At 39.3% G+C, this 19,258-nt stretch overlaps 1 long non-coding RNA gene across 1 annotated transcript in view; it reads right to left on the bottom strand.

The window, feature by feature from the left end:
- Positions 1-19,258, bottom strand: part of LOC129395456 (uncharacterized) — a 212,115-nt gene that overhangs the window by 189,714 nt on the left and 3,143 nt on the right. The window contains exon 2 of the long non-coding RNA XR_008622904.2: positions 1,451-1,542. This is a non-coding gene — a long non-coding RNA (uncharacterized LOC129395456). The remainder of the gene's footprint in view (positions 1-1,450; positions 1,543-19,258) is intronic.

Here is a 19,258-nt window from a genome sequence, read left to right as displayed (position 1 = left end):
CCTCTTGCCTGCTTCAGGGAGTCCTCCCTCTCCTTCAAGACTGAACACAACCTTCTCCATGAAGTTTCCCAGATCTTTGCTCACTCCACCATCAGCTAGAACTAACCACTGCTTACCTTATGCTATCCCCCACTGCACCTGTAAATTTTTATCATTATTGTGCATGTTTGTTTCTCCTTACTAAACCATAAGTTCATTGAGAGCAAGGACATGCATTTTTAACTTTATCTCCAGCTCCTAGGACAGGGACCAGCTCATAGTAGTTGCTCAATAAATGTTTGTCAAGTGAAAATGATTTAATTAAGTACTGGGAATAAAGCAAATGGGATGCTAAAGCTGCGTGCCTAAAAAGATCATTTTTATAGTTGTAATCATTTTATTGATCAATTCCAGTAACCACCTACTTAATTTATTTTCAGAAATGTAGTAACTGCAATATTTTCAGAGATGTTACCTCTATTTTGGCACTTAGGATTTTCTACCTCACATTTCTCATTTTTATACATTCTATTCTTGCTTTAGCAGGCTACTAGTTTCTTGAAGGCAGATGAATATTTCCCTTTGTGCATTATACACGGTAGGCACTCAATAAACATTTGTTGAGTTAATTAAGTCTTTACCTGTGTGTAGATCTCTACAACTGGCAAAGCTCTTCACAGTACCCCAAGGGAGTAAGTAAAGCAAGTATCATTCTCTCTGTCCCTCGTCATGTTTTAGTCAAAGAAACTGATTATCATAATGTGACAGAGCCTGGCTCACCTTCAAACTGTGGGCAAGAATCAAGGCTGAAAGCCTGATTCATTTTATAAAAATAAATTTTCATTGATTTAATAAATAGATGAACAATAACATTTTCACATTTGTCAGTTATCTACAAAGGGTTCCCCTCTTTTGTTATGTGGTTGGTTTGTTTTATTGAGCTTCAAGTGTGTTTTACCTATATTGTATATTTGTCTTAGCTCCTGAAAAAAAAATTATTTTAAGTAGTCTCTAGGCTTCTAAATCTTTTTTACAACCAAGAAAAGAATAACTATCTAATATCTATATAATAATAAAATAATAACTATCTAACCCTAGGTAATTTATGTAATCATTCCGAACCTGTGTTCTTGTCTTTCACATAGGGATAGAAATGTCTACCTTACTGCCCTTCAGATAATTGGTAGATGGTCTGAATGCAATACCATATTTGAATGAACACAGAAGAAGTAAAATGTGTGGTACAAAAATGCACAGTATCGTTTTTTTCACATTGATTATGTGATTGACTAACCAGTAAGTCAATGTCTATGTATTCTGATGTAATTTGATCTACATTCTGGGATGGCTCCAGAGAAAGATTACTTTCTCCTGGTAGCTATAGAAAACAGAAAGAAGCCATATATTACAAAAGTCCAGGCTCTGAAAAATTTCCTTTTGACAAGCAAGCGCAGCAGCTGTTACTACTTACCGTCTAAGACATTCAATGAAGTGGTTCATATCAATGGACCGAATGGGGACATTGCTCCAAAAAGGCACCCTTGCACAGAGAAGCTCATCAGTCTAAACAAAGATAACAAGGGGAAGGAGTAAAATATTGCACTCCAGCCTGGGCAACAAGAGCGAAACTACGTCAAAAACAAAACAAAACAAAAACAAACAAACAAAAAACTCCTTCAGAGCCAATTATGAGGACCTCAAGAAAACCAATCTCATTTCTTAATAATCATACTTCATTTTTAACTCAAAATTTATGGACCAGGTCTATCACTCTTTTTTTTTTTTTTTTTTTCTCCTGAGGCAGAGTCTTACTTTGTCACCCAGGCTGGAATGCAGTGGCACAGTCTCGGCTCACTGCAACCTCTACCTCCCAGGTTCAAATGATTCTCCTGCCTCAGCCTCCCAATTAGCTGGGACTACAGGTGCGTACTATCACGCCTGGCTAATTTTTGTATTTTTTGTGGAGATGGGGTTTTGCCACTTTGGCCGGGCTGGTCTCAAACTCCTGGCCTCAAGCAATCCACCTGCCTCAGCCTCCCAAAGTGCTGGGATTACAGGTGTGAGCCACTGTACCCAGTCTATCACTCATCATATTCACTTCATTTGGCTCTAAGTGATGTTTGGCTATTCCCACACACCTTTTCTATTCTCCAATGACCAAAATTTATCCCAACCGAGTAAATTTGAATATGCGCCACAGGTTATGTAGGCAGTTTCCAAGTGTCTTTGAATAATTGTTCAATTACTTCAAAGAGATGATACACATGCTTAAGTTCTGGTATATTGGTTTTAAACCAATGTGCTATGGTTTGAATGTTTTTGTTCCCTCCAATATGCATGTTGAAACTTAATCCCTAATGCAACACTGCTGGGAGGTGTGTCCTAATGGGAGGTGTTTAGTGCTGCTATAAAAAGGGTTCGTGGAGTGGGTTTGCTCTTTTTTTGCTCTTCTGCTATGTGAGGAAGCATGATAGGCCCTCACCAGACACGAGATGTTAGCACCTGATCTTGAACTTCCCAGCCTCCAGAAGTGTGAGAAATACATTTCTGTTTGTTATAAATTACCCAGTCTGTGGCATTTTGTTATAGCAGCACAAAACAGATAAGAGACAATGTTATCACTAATTTTCAGCTGTGTATAGATAGATCGTTGGAGCAAAATAAATGGAATTGAAGCTAAGACAAACATTGTAGCCTTGCTTCATCGTTAGAATTGTGTAACTGTCCACTTATGTGCTCTGTCTCTGCCTCAGTTCTTGGGGCCTTCTTGAGTCCTGGGAGCAAATATTTGCAGAATATCTACGGAATATTCAACTCCTTACTTTGATTTTTAAGAACTCGAGGCCAGGGCCAGGCACAGTGGCTCACGCCTGTAATCCCAGCACTTTGGGAGGCCGAGCCAGGTGGATCATTTGAGGTCAGGAGTTCGAGACCAGCCTGGCTAACATGGTGAAAACCCACCTCTACGAAAAATACAAAAATTAGCTGAGCAAGGTGGTACACACCTGTAATCCCAGCTACTCGGGAGGCTGAGGCAGAATTACTTGAACCCGGGAAGCAGAGGTTGCAGTGAGCCAAGATCTGGCCACTGCACTCCAGCCTGGCAACAGAGTGAGACTCTGTCTCAAAAAAAAAAAAAAAGAGAGAGAGAACTTGAGGCTAGGCACAGTGGCTCACACCTGTAATCTCAACACTTTGGGAGGCAAAGGTGGGAAGATCACTTGAGCCCAGGAGCTCAAGACCAGCCTGGGCAACATGGCAAAACCCTGTCTCTACAAAAAATACAAAGATTAGCCATGTCTGCTGGTGTGCACCTGTAGTTCCAGCTACTCAGGAGGCTGAGGCAGGAGGATTGCTTGAGCCCAGGAGGTTGAGGCTGCAGTGAGCCATGATTGTGCTACTGCACTCCAGCCTGGGTGACACAGTGACAGAGTGTGACACAGTGACAGATAAATTTTTAATATTTCTATTAAAAATATACAGCCTCCAAAAAAAGAACTTTAAGAGTGTCTTATATAATTTTGGCTCTCACAAAGCACCTAATGCCTCACACCTAGTAGAATCATAGGATTCATAGGCTGCTAGATCTAGAAAGAGCCTTGGGAGGGGAAAACTCAGAAAGAGGAAGTGATGAGTCTTGATTACACAGGGAGTTGGTGTTGTAGGAGAAGGCTTCCAAACTCAGAACTTCATACTTCTCAGTCCACTGCTGTTGTCAGCATACCACATTTGAATAAATAAACTAAGATCTCTCAATTGCTTATTTGCATAGACATTTGGTGTGAGTTGGCAGTCTTGTTTTTGTAACTCCCCTGGCCTCTGGTTTACTGCTGCAAATATATTACAATTGGTATAATGTTCCCAGTCCAAGCCTCTGCCACTCATTTCCTGGCATGATACTGCATACATACTTTTCTTGATATGTAGGCAAAAGCCAGCAGAATCTCCTATTGTAATCCCCAGGAGTCAGTGTCAAATACTTAAAATAAATAAATAAATACATTCACCGTATTAGTCATAATAACACACCCTTAATTTCACTTCATTCAAACAATAATGTTAGCAGAAATTAATGACATCTTTTGGATCAACATAAGCAGAGATAAGCCCAAACAAATAATCTAGTTAGTTTACCTCTAACCCATAGGGGGTAGTAAGTAAACATTGTCCAATTGGCAGTAACACTCAAAATATGACGTGGGGTTCAACCACAGTGTTGGTTTAAATTATAATATATTGTAATTATCTTAGGTAAAATTCCACCCAGAAGAACCAAATTTTAATATTTAATAAAATGCTACCACAAAGTACAAATTAGCTAGTTATTTGGGGTCACTTTTCAATTCATAAAAAATACCATGAGTTCTAGTTGACATTTCTTTTTCTTTTCTTTTTTTTTTTTTTTTTTTTTTTGAGAAGGAGTCTTGCTCTGTCGCCCAGGCTGGAGTGCAGTGGCGCGATCTCGGCTCACTGCAAGCTCCGCCTCCTGGGTTCACGCCATTCTCCTGCCTTAGTCTCTCTAGTAGCTGGGACTCAAGGCACCCGCCACCACGCCCGGCTACTTTGTTTGTATTTTTTTTTTTTTTTTTTTTTTTAGTAGAGACGGGGTTTCACCTTGTTAGCCAGGATGGTCTTGATCTCCTGACCTCGTGATCCACCCGCCTCGGCCTCCCAAAGTGCTGGGATTACAGGCATGAGCCACTGCGCCCGGCCCCCAGTTGACATTTCTAAATGACGCAAATATCTATTGCCACAAATCTTTACCATCCCTTATGTCCTAATTCGTGGAAATATGCTGTGGTTTAGCAAAACATAGCCTTTGGAGACTGTCAGTTCCCATAGTATCTCAGGTAGTGACTCTGAATTGGATTATCTCCCTTTAGATAATAAATCCAAAAGTCTCTTGTTTTTCTGAATTCTCTACATAGTGTATCCTCTATATTTATCTCTCTTACCTCCTCACTTATCACTGATCCTGAAAGGAATTCAAAATATTCAAAATAGCTCACAAAACCCAACCCAACCTACAGCCTCAAAGAGAAATGTCGGAGTCTAGGATGCAAACTCTACAATCAGACCCCCTTCTATAATGTAAACAAATGACACTGTCTTGCACATGATAGGAAGTAGACCCAGAGAATCCATCATTTGAGGAAAGACATGGAGACATAAATCTTCTCTGAAATCATTAACATTTTAAAATGAACTTGTAGATATTAATATGTTGCTGTTAATGACATGAAAGGGTTTCGTGCCAGGTATTTAAGTGAAAGCAGAGTACAAAATAGTATGTGCATTGTAATTATATGTAATTATATATACATACACATATAATTACAACGTACATGTACACACATATATGTAATGTACACACATACACACACACACATATGTAATACCCTTGATATGGTGTGATGGGAATGGCATTTTACTGATGAGAATTGGACTTTACTTCTATAGTCTTTCTCCTCAAACTCCATAACTTCTGTCAAATTACGAAAAAACATCAGACAAATCCAAATGAGAAACATTCTACAAATATCTAACCAATACTGTCAACGTCATCAAAAACAAGGAAAATCAAAGAAAGTGTCACAGCCAAGAAGAACCTAAGGAGGTATGACGACTGTGGTATCCTGGATGGGATCTCTGAACAGAGAAAAAGCATTAGGTAAAAACTAAGGAAATTCAAACATAGTATGGGCTTCAGTTAATAATAATGAATCAATATTGGTTCACTAATTAAAACGAATGTACCATGCTAACATAAGATGTTAATAATAGGAGAAACTAGGTGTGTGTTATATTGGAACTCTATACTATCTTCACAATTTTTCTGTAAATCTAAATCATTTCTATCAAAAAATATACAACTATGGTTACTTCTGGGTGGTAGAATTTTAGGTGAACTTTATGTTCTTCCTCTTGCCAGTCCATAGTTTTTGACAATTAGCATGTACTGCTTTTGCAAAATGAAAAAATTAAAATTTGTTTGTAAACATATGTGAATTTATATTTTATTCTTCACAATAACATCAACATAAATTTAAAGCATTGCACATATATACCAGATCTATTTATTGTGTACAGACAATTCAATGTAGGGATTTACAAGCCTCTAAGAGATCCACAGCCCCACTTTTAGAAATTTCGACCTTAACTTTAGATGAATCTGGAATCCTGTTCATAGTTCAGTCTTTCCTGATCACACTGAAAGGAGGCTGAACTTTCTAGGTTGTCTGAAAACTTACTGAAATCCCCTTTTGTACTCTCTACTATCGTTTCCTAAATTACATGCATTCTCATTTGATGTCATTAACTAATGAGGATTAGGAGGAGCACAGGGCAAGAGACAGGGGAAAAGATTTATAATCTATCTGTAAATTATGTATAGTTGAACCTAATTCACACTCTTTCCTTATCTTAATATGAAACACTTATCTTTTCTGATACACAAATATGTGTCCAGAAATAACTTACTTTTCAAGCAAAATGTATTTTATTTGTACATACTTCATTTTAGCTGGCAAATTCACATAAAAGATGGAGAGGGAGGAAATCAATAGCTTACTTCCTGTAATGTGCCTGGTCCACTGTAGTTGCTTGATAGTTACAAGTTTCTTTCCTTCCCTTCCTCTTTGCTACTAACTCCATAGCTCTTATATTTTTTATACCACTTACTGACCCTTGGATGTGATCTTAAGTGTCCAAAAATTTATCCATCAAAATCATGGTTAACAGAGAAATATGTGACTGGAGGGGAAAATATAAAAAAAGAATAAACCTTGTTTAAATCCATTAAAAATATTTATTGAGTACCTCCTAGGTGCCAGGGATACAGGGCCTGACACATAGTAATGTTCATTAAAGATTTGTTGAGTTAATGAACAAGGTTCCTACCATCAGGGAGTTTACATACTAGTGGAGGAGACAGATAAACAGATATTTAAAATATAGTGTGGAAGTACAGGGTTCTATGGGAGTCCAGAGGTACCTTACCTAGTCTGAAGCATCCAGGAAAGCTTCCTGAAAGAGAAGGAGTCATCTAAGCTAAAATCTAAGGGATAAGTAGGAGTTAGCTGGGAAGGGTGGTGAGTGTGGGGTGAGAGGAGTTGAGAAGCGTAAGATATATGGGCAAAAGTTCTCACGGTATAATTTAAGGATTAATTTGGATATATGGTTGAGGATTCATAAAAGAAAAAATGTTTTAAAGTCAGTTTGAAGCAAAATTAAGAAAATCCTTGAATCCCGATTGAAAAATATGTGCTTCATCTTGGAGGCAGATGAGGCATTCATCACTTATTTTTGAGTAGGGCACTGACTGATGTGGACAAAGTAGTTTTTTAGAACAGTATTCTAGGAATCTTGGGTTGAACTAGAAGGGACAATGTTAGAAGTAGAGTGGGGAATTAGGATGTTCTTGTAGTGTGAGGTGATGAGGACCTGAACTAAAATGGTGAGGCTGAGAATGGGAAGACGCAGTGGCAAATGAGTGCAGGAGATATTCCAGAGGAAGAGTCAACAGGACTCAGTGGCCTGACCCAGTGTAAGAGGGAAAGGGAGATGATCTGCACAATAGGTGTTCATTAAGTACATATGCTTCATCAGGTGATTTGACTTTGAAGTGCTTATCAAACTTGATCTTGCATTAGAATCACTTGGAGGGCTTATGATTAAACACAGACTGCTGGGCCCAACCCCTGAGTTTCTGATTTAGTAGGTCTGCAGTGAGACCTGAGACTGTATGTCTAACAAGTTTCCCAGGTGATGCCAATGCTACAGCTCTGGAGAACACACATTGAGAACCATTGGACTATTAGTGAAATAGGTCATATCTTTTGCAGCAGACAGGCCATGAGGATCATGTTTTAGTCTCATTTGGTTACAAACTAATACGTCATGACTTTGAATTCCCTAATCACACAGACTCAAGGATCAAGATGGACAAGCATATATTGATATTGTCAAAAATTCAAATGGCAGAACAAAAGAGACAGTAAAGTCTCTCAGATGTCCACTACATCTCCTTAGAGGCAACCAAAGATTTTAGCTGATTTTTCATTCTGAAAATGTCTCATGCACATATAGGCTAATATGTGTGTGTACCTTTTCTCCACCTTTGCTCAAATGGCAGCATACTCTACACAAGTTCTGCACTTCGCTTTTTTAAAAAATTCAATGATACATCTTAAAGATTATTGCCAAATCATTAAAGAGTTCCTCACTCTTTTATGGCTGCATAATTTTCCACTACATGGCCATGATTTACCAGTTCAATACTGAAGAACAATTAGATTGTTTTCAATATTTTGATGTTTTAGACAGTGCTATAATAAATGTTTTGATGTCATTTAAAATGCATATATAAATTTCTAGAACTAGGATTGCCGGATCAAAGAATATGTAGATTCCTAATGGTGATAGAAATTGTCAAATTGCCCTCCATAGAAGTTAACAGTTTACAGTCCCACTATCAGTTTCTGGGTGTTAGTTTTCCCACACTCTTGCCAACAAAGTGTATTATCAAACATTTTGTCTTTTGCCAATCTGATAGGTGAAAAACAGTATTTCAGTGTGGCTTTAATTTACACCTTTCTTATTACGGAGTGAGACTGAGTACCTTTTCATGAGTTTAGGGCTCTTTATGTTTTTTTTCAGCCAGAGATTTTACAACGAACCATGGATGATTTAGAAGGGTGGAATACGGAAAACTGAGATTTAGCTTTTTAAGGAAGTTCTTGGCAACTTGTGGATGAGGGAGAGAGGTCATCATATTATACAAGTGTGGAGAAAGGCAAAGGGAGAGATCAGTAATAAGAGTAAGAGGGGACACTGATGAGAAAATAGGAATATTTACTCTGAGTAGCAAATGTAGTTCAATAGTGGATATAGATGCATCAGTGTGATCTTTCTTTTATAGCAGTGTGAGAACAGATTAATACAGACTTATATCTAGGATATATAAAGAACTCTTACAACTCAATGATAAAAAGAAAAAGTACCCAATTTGAAAATAGGTAAAGGATCTAGACATTTCTCCAAAAGAGATATACAAATAACCAATAAGCACATGAAAAGATGCTCAATATCATTAGTCAGTGGGGAAATGCAAATCAAAACTACAATGTGTTACCACGTCACACCCATGAGGATGATTACAATCAAAGAGTGAGATAATGACAAATGTTGGAGAGGATGAGGAGAAATTTCAACCCTCATACACTACTGGTGGGAATGTGAAATGGTGCATTCACTTTGGAAAATGGTCTGGCAGTTTTTCAAATGGTTAAACCTAGAGTTGTCATATGACTCAGCAATTCTCAACTCAAAAGAAATGAGGCCAGGCATGATGACCTGTAATCCCAGCACTTTGGGAGGCCAAGGCAGGCAGATTACTTGAGGTCAGGAGTTTGTGACCAGCTTGGCCAACATGATGAAACCCTGTCTCTACTAAAAATTCAAAAATTAGCCAGGCATGGGTGGGGGGAGGGAGAACATCAGGAAGAATAGCTAATGGATGCTGGGCTTAATACCTAGGGGATGGGATGATTTGTGCACGCCTGTAATCTCAGCTACTCTGGAGGTTAAGGCAGGAGAATTGCTTGAACCCGGGAGGCGGAGGTTGCAGTGAGCTGAGATCATGCCACTGCACTCCAGCCTGGGCAGCAGAGTGAGACTCCGTCTCAAAAGAACAAAAAGAAAAAAAAGAGAGAGAGAGAGAGAAATGAAAACACATTTTAAATTTGTCCACATTTTAAAATTGTACACAAGTGCTTACAGGAGTCTTATTCATAATAGTCAAAAGGTGGAAGCAACCCAATTGCACATCAACTGACAAATGGATAAACAAAATGTGGTATATCAATATAATATGATATAATATAACATAATATAATATAATATAATATAATATAATATTATTTGGCCATGAAAAGGAATGAAGTACTGATATATGCTATCACATGGATGAAGCTTAGAAACATTATGCTAAGTGAAACAAGCTAGTCACAAAAAACCACATATTATATGATTCCATTTATATGAAATGTCCAGAAGAGGCAAATCTAGAGAGACAGAAAGTAGATTAGTGGTTGGTTAGGGCTGCAGGAATGGAGATAGAGAGACAATAGCTAGAGTACCTGGCTTCTTTTTGAAGTGATAAAAATGTTCTAAAATTGTGGTGACGCACACACTGGGGCCTGTCAGAGGGGAAGGTGGGGGGAGGGAGAGCATCAGGAAGAATAGCTAATGGATGCGGGGCTTAATACCTAGGTGGTGGGATGATCTGTGCAGCAAACCACCATGGCACATGTTTACCTATGTAACAAACCTGCACATGCTGTACATGTACCCCAGAACTTAAAATAGAATTTGAAGAAAAAAAATGTGGTGATGGTTGCATAACTCTGTAACATAATACTATCATTGAATTGTACCCCTTAAGTGGATGAATTATGTGGTGTGTAAATTATATTTCAATAAAGCTGATTTTTTTAAGAAAAAAGAATGCTGCCAATCCATAGCGGGGAAAAATGAAGATAGGGGAAAGCCCTCTGGGCAGAGGTAATATATAAGGCATATGCAAATAAAATATGTACAGAACTGTGTAAACAGTTTAATAACATCATCACTATTTAACACCTACCACGTTGCAGGCACTTTTCTAGACCATGGGATATTCAGTGAACAAAATTTACAAAAGTACCCATCCTTGTGGAGTTTACATTGTAATAGGGGAAACATATTAAAATCCCTAAAGAACATAGTACATTAGAAAAGTGTAAGTGCTAATGAGAAAAAAATAAATAAGACTTGAAGGTATTGCATGAGGAGGGGGTGCAATGTTACACAGAGTAGGAGCTCTTGAGTAAAACAGCTGAAGAAAGGAAGGAAACTGAGAATCTGGGGGAAGAACGTTCTAGATGGCACAGCAAGTACAGAGGCTAGTGTAAGAGTATATCTATCATTTATGAAGAGCCAGATTATGTAGTGCTTTTTAGATTATTGTAAGGACTTTGACTTTGCTCTGAGTGAGGTGAGAAATTACTGTAGGATTTTGTGGCTATAATGGGATCAGTTTGGCTACTGCGTTGAGAATAGATTGAAGGAGGCTAAGTTCACAAACAGCAAGAGCAATTAGAAGAATACAATAATCATCCAGAAAAGTGAAAATGGTGGTTTGGGCCAGATTCTTAGCAGTGGGTGTGGTAAGAAATAGTCACATTTTGGACATATTATGAAGATAAGAACTTCAGTATCTCCAGATGGGTTGGATTGTAAGCGTAAGGGGAAAAGAAGACTCTAGGATGACTGGAAGAGTGTAGTCTGTGCAACTGGAAGCTGGAGTTGCCATTTACTGAGATTTTTAAGACTGCAGAAGGGAGGCTGGGAATGGTGGCTCATGCCTGTAATCCCAACACTTCGGAAGGTGCAAGCAGGAGGACTGCTTGAGCCCAGGAGTACGAGACCAGTCTGGGCAACAAAATGAGACCTCATCTCTACAAAACATACACAAATTAGCCGGGTATGGTGACGCTTGCCTGTAGTCCCAGCTATTCAGGAGGCAGAGGTGGGACGATTGCTTGAGCCCAGGAGGTTAAGGCTACAGTAAGCCATGATTGCACCATTGTACTCCTTCCTGGGCAACAGAGCAAGATCTTGTCTGAGAGACAGAGAGAGTGAGAGAGAGAGAGAAGAAGGAAGGAAGGAAGGAAGGAAGGAAGGAAGGAAGGAAGGAAGGAAGGAAGGAAGGAAGGAAGGAAGGAAGGAGGGAGGGAGGGAGGGAGGGAGGGAGGGAGGGAAGAGAGAGAGAAAGAAAGAAAGAGAGAGAAAGAAAGAAAAAGAAAGAGAAAGAAAGGAAGACTGACTGCAGGAGAGGCATGTGTTCATTTTTGAGGAGAGGTGGTTATCGATATTCAGCATTGGACATGTTAAATCTGAGATGTCTGAGTAATACAAATGGAACTATAGTATAAGTATGAATCTAGAGTAGCGGTCCCCAACCTTTTTGGCACCAGGGACTGGTTTTGTGGAAGACAATTTTTTCCATAGAGGGTGGGGAGGTGGGGGGCGACAGCAGGGGATGGTTTCAGCATGAAACTGTTCCATGTCAAATCATCAGGCATTAGTTAGATTCTCATAAGGGGCATACAACCTAGATCCTTCGCATGCGCTGTTCACAATAGGGTTCATGCTCCTATGAGAATCTAATGCCGCCGCTGATCTGATAGGAGGCAGAGCTCAGGCGGTAATGCTTCCTCACCCACAAGTCACCTCCTGCTGTGTGACCCAGTTCCTAACAGGCCACAGACCGGTACCGGCCCATGGCCCAGAGGTCGTGAACCCCTGATCTAGAACTATGGGAGCAGTCTGAACTGGAGATGTAAATTTGGGAGTCTGCAGTATGTAAGATGGTATTTAAAGCCATAAGACTGGGTGCAAATTCACTGAAACCATGATGATTTTATTTGTACTAGAACATAAAGGATGTGAAGGTGGGAGATGTGCTTGGAAGGTAGGCAGGAATAAGAATATAGAAGACCTTATATTTCATGCGTATAAACTTGGGCTTTTTCTGATAGAGAGTTGTTGAAATCAGCAGAAATATGTAGTTAGACTTGTTTCAAACAGACTTGTTTCATAACACTGGTAAAAGTATGCAGAAAACACCAGAGACATACAAACGATTTAGGAGGCTATTACAGCATTCAGGAAAGAGTTGTCACACAAATGTTTCTTCAGTCCCTCTACACACTAGAGCAGACATAGGATATGACGGATGTAAGAAAGACTAAGGAGGTAGACTTGGCAGGACTTAATGGGTTGTTTGGTTATAGGAAATGAGGATAAAGGAAGAGTTAAGAGTGATATTTTATATGGTTTGGATCTGTGTCCCCATCAAATCTCATGTGGAAACGTAATCCCCAGTGTTGGAGGTGGGGCCTGGTGGAATGTGATTGGATCATGGGGGCAGATCTTTCATGGCTTGGTGCTGTCCTTGCTATAGTGAGTCAGTTGTTGCAAGATCTGGTTGTGTAAGAGTGTGTGGCACCTCCTGCTCTTTTCCTCTTGCTCCTGCTTTCCCCGTGTGACCTGCCTGCTCCTGCTTGACCTTCCACCATAAGTAAAAGCTCCCCAAGGCCTCCCTAGAAGCCAGCAGATGCACATGCCATGTATCCTGTACAGCCTGCAGAACCTTGACCCAGTTAAACCTCTTCTTTATAAATTACCCAGCCTTAGGTATTTCTTTCTAGCAACACAAGAATGACCTAAAACAATACCCTAAGTTCTACTTTCAATGACTGCTGGATGGTAGCACCATTTACTGTGACAGGAATCACAAGAAGGGGGGAAAGCTCTGGATATTAAAAGGAAAAAAAAACCCTATGATATGCTAAAATTAACATAGTAAGTTTGAGAAACCCTTAGGATCAGCCTGGGTTCTCAAAGCTAGCCTCTAAGTTAATTTTGTTAATCTTGTCATGTGGGAAAAGCATCCACTGAATTTGTCTGCACAAGCACTGTGGTTGGCTTGAACACTACATTTCTATGTAAAATAATTTAATATTTAGACTTTTAGGATCTGGTTTACAGGAGTGTACCTCACCACCCCATCCAACCCTCCAAACTTCTCATTCCCCAGCTTTCTAGCTGACACAAAATTGAGTCCCCAGCCATTCAATGCTAAAGGTCAAACGGTCTTACATTGAATTCCTTGAGCCATGAGGATCTCTGTAAGGTGCCTACTTGAGCAGCAGCAACCCAGCCTCTCTCATGCTGACGTTGTCATGGCAACAAGGAAGTGTGTTGTCTCTTCTTTTTAAAATCCAGACTATGTATTTTATTTTTATTTTTATAAAGTTTGAAATATATGGAAGATTAGGCCGGGCATGGTGGCTCATGACTGTAATCCCAGCACTTCGGGAGGCCAAGGCAGGAGGATTGCTTAAGCCAAGGAGTTTGAGACCAGCCCAGGCAACATAGCAATACCCCATTTCTACAAAAAAAAAAAAAAAAAATACAAAAAATTAGCTGGGCATGGTGGCACATGGCTGTAGTCCCAGCTACTCCGGAGGCTGAGTTGGGAGGATCACCTGAGCCCAGGGAGTTCGAGGCTGCAGTGAGCTATGATCATGCCACCGCACTAAAGCCTGGGTGACAGAGTGAGACCCTGTCTCAAATATATATGTGTAGAAAGAAAAAAGAAAAGAAAAAAACCCAAAGTGGGTGTTTTTAGTTTAATCTTTTGCTGACACCTAGTGCCAGAACTCTGCATATTCAGCTACCTGCTCCAAATAAGAAAAAAATAAATAGAATTAACAGGATTTTAAAATTGCCATGAATTTGACAAAAAAAAAACCGATGATTTATTTTAGCAAACAATATTTATCTTATCTTTACATTATACTTTTCACATCATTTCCCACATTTAAATAACAGCCTTTTAAAGTATTCAGACTCCAGGCCTTCTAAATGTCTAAGAATTCAATGTTGAGGCAATTTCTTTCTATTCTCATTTTTGGTTCCCTGCTGGGGGAATTGCTAAGAGTGCATAGAGGCCCAAGTAGTTCAGAATTCAACTCTTTGTAAGTTTTAAAGTACTTATAATAAATTCCCCTTGGAAATTGTATGGGATGAGTCTGGAGTCCACGATGTTTTCATAACCATGCTTTTCAACCATTCTCAATTTCACATTATGGGTTTACACTAAACAGTAAAAATTTGGCCTTGCATGTAATTATTATAAGTGCTCATTTCTAAAGAGGAATGAATTTGTAAATAAAGAGAGGGAAGAGTGACTTTTTATGGTATGAAATAATTTTGAGGAGAAACACGATTTGTATATACATCATTAAAAATAGGGCTTAAACTATGTGGTAAATAAAACTTGTGGGCAGTAAAAGAATTCAGGAGGATTACATCTGTGTTTGAAGGTGTTATAGGTACAGAGGCAAAGGAAGAAATGAAAATGCAAGGTTTGTAAAAATGAATGAACGAGTTTTCTGCTTGAATCTGCATCTACCGGCTGTGTGAACTTAGTTGTGTGAGCCTCAGTTTCCTCATCTCTAAACTAGAGATGATGATGACAATGTCCTTGCCTTATAGGGTTGCTGTAAGGATTGAAGTACAGAATTTCTGACATGTGGCAAGTGCTCAATAAACAATAGCAGTAATAGCAGCATTAAAAATAACTAGGCTTACCCCAATGCCTCCTCTTACAGAGTCTAATATTGTCCTAGTGTCAAAACAAGGGGGTTCCTTGTTGTAAATGTTCCAGAGCACTTTGGAAAGTAACTATGACCACCTCAGGTTCAGTACCAGGTGCCACAGATCCAAGGTCAAGTGGCCCCTGGGAGGTTATAGAGGCATGTTTCCAGAGGGCACTTGAAATCAGTATGAACAGTCAGTCTTACTCGAGGGCAGAGAAACAGGGTAATAAAGTCTAGGTTCTTTAACCTTGCCTCACTGCCCATTCGCTGCCCTGTCCTTCAAAGAAACAAAACTGCTTTCTGTGGAACAAGGTGGCTAATATAAGATAGGCTCAGACTAACTTAGGTTTGAATTCAAACTCTACCACTACCCAACTGTTCGACTATGTACAAACTAACTTCTTTGAGCCTTAATTCCTTTGTTTGTAAAATTGGGAATAATAATACCTAACTTTTAAGGTTATTGCTAGGATTAAATGAAATGACGTGTGTAAATCACTTTGCACAGTGCCTGGCAAATAATCTGTAATCAAGAAATTATCATCAGGCTGGGTGTGGTGGCTCAAGCCTGTAATCCTAGCACTTTGGGAGGCTGAGGCAAGTAGATTGCCTGAGCGCAGGAGTTCGAGGCCAGCCTGGGCAATATGGTGAAACCCCATCTCTACTAAAAAATACAACAACAACAACAAATTACCAGGGATTCTGGCACGCACCTGTAGCCCCAGCTACTGGGGAAGCTGAGGCAGGAGAATCGCTTGAACCCAGGAGGCGGAGGTTGCAGTGAGCTGAGATCGCACCACTGCACTCCAGCCTGGATGACAGAGCAACTCTGTCTCCAAAACAAAACAAAACAAAAGACAAGATAAACTATTATCATTACATGATTAAATCATCCGACTTGCCACCACATCTAATATGGCCTTGATATTGAGACTAGCTTGGCAATTTCAAATGGATTTTAATAAACTGAGAAGCCTGTCTTACATGTCATTTCTTTCTATGGTTTAAACCTGATCATAAACACCATTTGTTAAACACCTACCATATGGTGGGTACTTAGGCACTTTTTCTTACTTAATCTTCACATCAAATATGGCCTTGATATTGAGACTAGCTTGGCAATTTCAAATGGATTTTAATAACCTGAGAAGCATGTCTTACATGTCATTTCTTTCTATGGCTTAAACCTGATCATAATCACCATTTGTTAAACACCTACCATATGATGGGTACTTAGGCACTTTTTCTTACTTAATCTTCACAATACCCGAATAAGGTAGATCTATTAATATTTTCCCTTCACACATGATGAAAGAGAAGCTCAGAGAAGGTAAGAAGTAACTTGCCTCAGGCTACATATGCAGCACAGCCAATGGTTGAACCTGGCATGGATGTCGCTAGCCCCTGATTTTGTATACCGCAGTTAAGACCTTTGTAAAAACACATTCCATGGCTTCCTACAGCCTCCAGGGGAAAAGTCAAACCCCTTAGCTTACTACTCAAGGCTTTCCCCTATGGTTCTAGCCCCTACCGATTCTTCTGGCCTCCTTGCCTACTGCCCAATCACCTTCTCTAGGAAATCTTCCCTGATACCCTTCCTAAGTCTCCCATAACACCCTGGCCGATATCTGTATCACAGGATGTGCCACGCTATACTGTAATGTTGATTATATTGTCTATATTCCTCAAAAATGCTAGAAAAGTGCTTGGCACAGAGTAGGAATTCAATAACTGTGTGATAAATGAATGAGTGGATACATTAATGAGTATCAAGCAAGAAAGCCCCAAATAATGTCCTACCGCTTTACAGAACAGTGGTGCTTAAAATGTGGTCCCTGGGCCAGCAGCAACAGTGTCATCTGGGAACTTAGATATGCAAATTATAGATCCTGACCCAGACCTACTGAATAAAAAACTCTGGGGTTGAGACCTGGCCGTCTGTGGTTTCACATCACCTCCAGGTGATTCTGATGTACATATATTAGGAGTATGGGAGTATAGTTATTATTAGTACTAATTCTTTAAATTTATTTGGTACTTGATAGATTACAAAATAATTTTCTAACTACTATCTTTCAAATCAAGGATGAAGTGGAGAGGGGAAAATTGTTAAGGAATTCAGATCTATTTTAAACACATCCCTATTTAGTACGCCTCTCAGTTCTGAGAAACTAACTTTGTCAGCAGTCGCACAAATTTGTGACTTTGTAGGACTGTCTGCCTGGCCAGGTTGGGGTAGTGTCCTCTGTGGTCAGCAGCACCTCTAGTGAAATCTCATTGATTGGATGAAGGATTCCAGGTGAGCAAAACTGAATGTGATTAAATTCTCATTGATGCTGTAGGAAAGCTAAAGCTATAGGAAAAAAGGCTTACTCATGTAGGGGATGAGGGATACATGAGTATTTTTTAGTGCTTTATGCAGACATGATGTTTCAGTAAGTGAAAGAAGCCATTCACAAATTTATATGAACCCATTATTAGTTTACAAAAAAAAATGTTCTTTAACTCTCTCCAGAAAAAAAATTGTGAAAGACACTAAAATGTTAATAGCAATTTTCTCCAGGTAGTGGGATTATACTTTTATTTTATAATTTTTTGCAAATAACATTATTTTCATGAGAAAAAAGATAATAATAAAGGTATAAAATTGGTTTTGTGTACTGGGGGAGCCTGACATGCAGAACTAATGATTAACTAATGATTGGTGTAGCTGGAGGCAGGATTTGAAAGAGAAGATTGGAATCTTAGAGGGTAGGAGCTAGAAAGAATCCAGGACAATTTAGCTGATATCAATGGGGTCCCTAAAGCATTGAAATAAGATTTCTGTAGGCAAAGACTGAGGACATTACTGGCTCAAGCTTTCTGGTAATTCAAGAGCAACTTCTAGCAAAAGAGAAGGGAAGAGCCTGGATGGAAAATAGATAGCCATGTATAGAAAGTAGATGGATAGCCATGGGTTTTTTCCCAGGACCTAGAAGGCAAGGCGGCTCATTTGGAGAGTGGAAGTTAGGGTAAAATATCCCAGGCAGTTGGTGGCTCCAAGGATTGCAACTGAAGGAGGTAACAACTCGAAAAGAAGAAAGGGATAAGTAAGCAACTGGTGCCTGTAGCAAACATCCAGCACTTTAAACTTGTGCCAAACTAATTTCAAAAAATGAGATTATGGCCCTATTACTTATATTATCTGCGTATAGTGCATACACTGTGGTTTCTTCACACTATGGTAAAAATGGGTTGTGTTCTTTAAAATAATGCCTGAGCAATACTTTGGAAAGGAGGTTGATGCAGAATTAAAGCAAAAGTTGTGAATCTCAAGGGCATGATCTCTAGAGAAGTCCTCCCATTCCCCTCTTCCCATATTCAAGCCTTTGGAGTAGAAAATTATTACTTGAGCAGTTTCTATTTATTGAGCAATTAGTATTTGGAAGGCTAAATGCTTTGAATGGATTTCTCATTTATTATTCTACGAGTTAGATACTGCTATTATGCCCAACTTTACAAATGAAGGAATGGAGGTGTAGCTTGCAAAAGGGCAGTGTTAGGACTGTCTGGCTCTGAAGTCCAAATTCCTTCTAAAACGCTGCCCTGCATTTGTTAGTCCTGAAAATACCCTAAAGCAAGTAACAATCACTATAAAATGCTAAAATTAGTAATACCTACTGTGAGGTTATAAAATGATATGGTCATACTGCATTGGTGGGAATGTGAATTGGTGTGACCTTTCTGAAGGACAATTTGGCAATACTTACCAGAAGAATTTTAAGTGCAAGTGCCTTTTGTTTCAATTATTGAATTACTAGAAATTCACCCTAAACATTAACTGACAATGATATATGTCCAAGGCATTTAGTGCAAAAACCTAGAAGCAATCAGTGTCCTTCAAAGGGGAGCTGGCTAATTAGCTTATGATACAGCCATGAAATAAAAATTAAGAAGGCCAGACATGGTGGCTCATGCCTTTAATCCCAGCACTTTGGGAGGCCAACTCGGGAGGATCCCTTGAGCTCAGGAGTTGGAGACCACCATGGGCAACATAGTAAGACTCCATCTCTACCAAAAAAATTAAATTA

The sequence above is a fragment of the Pan paniscus genome, chromosome X (assembly GCF_029289425.2).
Source record: "Pan paniscus chromosome X, NHGRI_mPanPan1-v2.0_pri, whole genome shotgun sequence".
In the NCBI taxonomy this organism is placed as follows: Eukaryota; Metazoa; Chordata; class Mammalia; order Primates; family Hominidae; genus Pan; species Pan paniscus.
This window is presented reverse-complemented; position numbering and strand designations above follow the sequence as displayed.